We start from the raw sequence: 5,000 nt of genomic DNA on the forward strand, positions 1-5,000 counted from the left end.
AAAAGGTACAGATAGGCAGAGAGAGAGAGAGAGAGAAGAGAGAGAGAGAGAGAGAGAGAGAGAAAGAGAGAGAGAGAGAGAGAGAGAGAGAGAGACAGACAGAAGAAGACAGACAGACAGACAGACAAATAGATACATAACTAGATCAAAAGATTAGAAAGATAGTCAGAAGATCGAAAGGTGGAGTAGCGATTAAAGAAATAATAATAATATAAAATAATAAAGAAAGAAAAAAGAAAGAAAGAAAGAGACAACAAACAAAGAAAACAGGAAAAGGGGGGGAGGAGAAGAGGGAGGGGGAAGGAGTAGGAGGATAAGGGGGAGGGGGGAGGAGGAGGGAGAGGAGGAGGAGAAGGGGGGGAGGGGGAGGAGAAGGGGGGAAGGGGGAGGAGGGAGGGAGGAGAAGAGAGAGGAGGGGGCAGGAGGAGGAGGAGAAGGGGGAGAAGAGGGAAGAGGAGAAGAGGGAGGGGGCAGGAGGAGGAGGAGAAGGGGGAGAAGAGGGAAGAGGAGAAAGGGGGAGGAAGGAGAGGAGGATTTCCAGCCATATCTGACCCCTAAGCACCAAGAAGGGCAGACTAAACCTATACTGTCGTATGCTCGTTACCCTGATGGACACCCTTGATGGCCTCCCCCCCTCCCCCCTCTCCCCCCTCACTTCTCCACTTCCCCTTCTCCCTCTCGCCTACTCTCGTTGCTCTCCTATTTCCTCTTTTCTCTCTCTCTCTGTCCCTTTCTCTCTCTCTCCTCTCTCTCTCTTCTCTCTCCTCTCTCTCTCTCTCTCTTTCTTTCTCTCTCTCTCCTCTCTCTATCTTCCCCCTTCTCTTTGCTTTCTCTCTCTCTCTTTAACCTCCTTCTCTTTTTTCTCTTCTCCTCTCTCTCTTAACCCTTTTCCTTCCTCCTCTTTTCCTCTCTTCCCCTTCCCTCTTTCCTCTCCCCTCCATCTCCCTCCCCCTCTCCCCCCCTCCCCCCTATTCCCCTCCTTCCCCTTCTTCCCCTCTTCTCCCTCTCCATTCCCTCGTGTATCTCCCCTCTGTCACTTCCCCTTCCATCTACCACTTAAACTTCTTTTATTTTCCTTATCTGTTTTTTTTTTTTTTTTTTTTTTTTTTTTTTTAGGGGGGGTGAGGGGGTATATTTTTGTTTTTATTTCTACTACTTTCCATTTTTTTTTTTTTTTTACTTGTTTTTTGGTTTATATATATATATATTTTTTTTTTTTTTTGCTGTTTTCTGTTTTCTTTATCTCCATCATTTTTTTTTTCGTTTATTTCTTTTTTTCTTTCTTTGTTTCTTTCTTTCTTTCCCTCTCTTTCTCTCTCTTCCATCATTCTTGTGTCTCTATCTTTTTCTTGTTTATCCTCCTCTTTGGTTCCCCTTTCCTCCTTCCTTCCTTCCTTTCCTCCCACTTCTCCACCATTCCTTGTTTTAAACTTCTCCACCATTCCTTGTTTTAATCCCTCCACCTCTTCCTCCTTCCCTCCTTCACTCCTTCCCTCCCACCGGTCTTAAGCACTCTCCCTCTTACTCCATCTACTCCCTCCCTCCTTCCTTCCTTCCCTCCTTCCATCTTCCTCCGTCCCTCCCTCCCTCCCTCCCTCCCTCTGCCCTTAAGCGCCCTCCCTCCTTCCACCTTCCTCCGTCCGTCCCTCCCTCCCTCCCTCCCTCAGCCCTTAAGCGCCCTCCCTCCTCCTCCATCTTCCTCCCTCCCTCCTTCCATCTTCCTCCGTCCCTCCCTCCCTCCCCTCCCCTCTGCCCTTAAGCGCCCTCCCTCCTTCCATCTTCCTCCGTCCCTCCCTCCCTCCCTCCCTCCCTCTGCCCTTAAGCGCCCTCCCTACACACACGCAGCGCCAATCTTTCCCTGACGGAAGTGCCTCCACGGGATTTTGTCGGCCTATGTAAATTTATGCAAACACGATACGGTTTCAGGCCGGCGTCCGCTCGCCCTCTGATGGCCCGCTTTATTGCGCCCCTCTCTCGCTCTCTCTCTTTCGCTCTCTCTCTCTCTCGCTCTCTCTCTCTTTCGCTCTCTCTCTCCCTCGCTCTCTTTCGCTTTCTCGTTCTGTCTCTCTTTCGCTCTCTTTCACTTTCTCGCTCTCTCTCGCTCTCGCTCTCTCGCTCTTTCGCTCTCTTTCGCTTTCTCGTTCTCTCTCTTTCGCTCTTGTTCTCTCGTTCTCTCGTTCTCTCGTTCTCTCTCTTTCGCTCGCTCTATTTCGCTCTCTCTCTCGCTCTTGTTCTCACGTTCTCACGTTCTCTCCTGTTCTCTCTCTCTCGTTCTCACTCTTTCGCTCTCTCTCTTTCGCTCTCTCGTTCTCTCTCTCTCTCTTTTTCGCTCTCTCACTCTCTCATTCTCTCGATTTCTCTGTCTTTCTCTCGCTCTTTCTTTCATTCTCTCTCTCGCTCGCTCTCTCTATCTCTTTTTTTTCTCTCTCTCCTTTCGCTCTTTCGCTCCCTTCTTTTTCTTTTTCTTTCTCTCGCTCTTTCGATCTCTTGCTCTCTCGCTCTTCTTATATTTCTTTTTCTTCATTTCTTCCTCTTCGTTTTTGATCTTCTTTTTTCTCGATTGCCTCTTCTTCTTTCTCTTTCTCGCTTTATTCTTTCCCTCATCTCGTACACTTTTTTTCCTCTCAATTTCTTCTTCGTAATCTTCTTTTTCTTTCATTTTCATAACTTTTTCTTTTTCTGTTTTTGTTTGTTTGCTTGTTTGTTTGTTTGTTTCCCGCTATCGTTAGTCTTCCGTTTCCCTTTCTTCTTCTTCTTCATCTTGTTACTCATTTTTATTCGTCATTCTCATTCTTCTTCCTTTTCCCTTTCTCTCCTCTTCTCTCTTCTCCTTTATCTCCGTCTGTCTCTTGATCTTTTCCGCTTTTTTCTCCTTATTTTCATTATTCTCGTTTTCTCTGGTTTTTCATATTTCGTTTTCTGTTTTTATTTGTTTGTTTGTTTTCATGTCTCTTTCTCTCCTCTCATATATTCTATATTGCGTTCCTCTCTGTCTTTATCTGTCTCTCCCTTCCTCCTCCTCCTCCTCTCTCTCTCTCTCTCTCTCTCTCTCTCTCTCTCTCTCTCTCTCTTTCTCTCTCTCGTCTCTCTCTCTCTCTCTTTTCTCTCTCTCTCTTCTCTCTCTCTCTCACTCTCTCTCTTTCTCTCTCTCTCTCTCTCTCTCTCTCTCTCTCTCTCTCTCTCTCTCTCTCTCTCTCTCTCTCTTTCTTCTCTCTCTCTCTCCCTCCCTATCCATCTATCTATTCAGATAAGAATGAGTGACCGCCATGCAAGCAGGGGGCATCATGCAAGTTCATCATAAAAAGTCGAGAGTATCATGGAGTTGTCATGCAGATTGACCAAAGAAGGCGCTGTGCGGGGGTAGTGGGTGGGGGGGGAACAGCGTCATGCAGACAGTCAAAGGGGAGGGGGGGGGGGGTAGGAGGTGGTAGGATCGGCGTCATGCAAGCACTCAGAATGGGGAGATAGGGAGTAGGATCGGCGTCATGCAAGCAGTCAGAATGGGTAGATAGGGAGTAGGATCGGCGTCATGCAAGCACTCAGAATGGGAGATAGGGAGTAGGATCGGCGTCATGCAAGCAGTCAGAATGGGGAGATAGGGAGTAGGATCGGTGTCATGCAAGCAGTCAGAATGGGGAGATAGGGAGTAGGATCGGCGTCATGCAAGCACTCAGAATGGGGAGATAGGGAGTAGGATCGGTGTCATGCAAGCAGTCAGAATGGGGGTGGGGGTTATGGGGGCTGGTAGGCGTCATGCAAGCAGTCAAAGGGGGTGGAGTATGGGGGTTATGGGGGGGTAGGAACGGGCGTCATGCAAGCAGTCAAGAGCGTGGTGGGGGGAGAGGGAGAGAATGGGTGTCATGCACTTAGGAACCGCTGCCATAGCATGATAAATATAATGAAAGGAAGAAGGAATGATGATGGAGAAGGAAGGGGATAAGGAACGAAAGAGGGGAGGGAGAAGGAGGAGAAGAGGAAGTGAGAGACAAAGGGGCGAAAGAGGGGAGAAAGAAGGAGAGAGGGAAGTGAGAGATAAGGGGAGAGAGAAGGCAGGGGAAAGGGGAGGAAGAGAGGGATAAAGAGCGAAAGAGGAAAGAGAGGAGAAGAGGAAATGAAGAATAATAAGCGCAAGAAAGGAGGAATGGTGAGGAAAGGAGGGATAATAAGGAAGAAATATGAATAGAAAACAAAACGAAAGTCTGAATGAGAAAAAGGAAAACAAAAACACAAGAAAAAAAAACATATTTAAAAGAAATTCAAATAATGAAAAAAGAAAAAAGATGGAGAGATAAAAAAAAAGATAAAAAGGGAGAAAATAAAACCAACGAAGACCAAAAAAGAAAGAAACAAGAGAAGAAAGAACAAGAGAGAGAGCATAGACATAGAGGAAGAGAAGGAGGGAGGAGGGAGGAGGAGAAGGAGGAAGAGGGGAAGGGAGGAGGGAGGATGAGAAGGAGGGAGGAGGGAGGAAGGAGGGGAAGGGAGGAGAAGAGGAGGGGGAAGGAAGGAGGGAGGAGGGGGAAGGGAGGAGAAGAGGAGGGGGAAGGAAGGAGAAGAGGAGGGGGAAGGAGGGAAGAGGAGGAGGGGGAAGGAGGGAAGGACCAGAAGGGGATCAGCTGACACCCGACCTGTGCGCATCCCGATCGTCATCCGTCTCAGCTCCGTCTTCCTTTACCTGTGGGGGGGGGGGGGGGGGACGTCGGAGGAGAGGGGGTTGGGGGGGAGACGTCGGAGGAGGGGGGAGGGGGGAGCGGTAGGGGGGGGGGGCGAGACGTGTGTGGAGGTTGGTGAGGTGGTGGTGGGTGTGTGGGCATGTGTGTGTGGTGTGGTGTGTGTGGTGGCTGGTGTTGTTATTGTGTGTGTGTGTGTGTGTGATGTGTTGTTGTGTGTGTGTGTGTGTGTGTGTGTGTGTGTGTGGTGTCGTGTGTTGTGTGTGTGTGTGTGTGTGTATTTGTGTGTGTGTGTGTGTGTGTGTGTGTGTATTACTCCCCCATCACCCT

This window comes from Penaeus monodon, chromosome 14 (genome assembly GCF_015228065.2).
Source record: "Penaeus monodon isolate SGIC_2016 chromosome 14, NSTDA_Pmon_1, whole genome shotgun sequence".
In the NCBI taxonomy this organism is placed as follows: Eukaryota; Metazoa; Arthropoda; class Malacostraca; order Decapoda; family Penaeidae; genus Penaeus; species Penaeus monodon.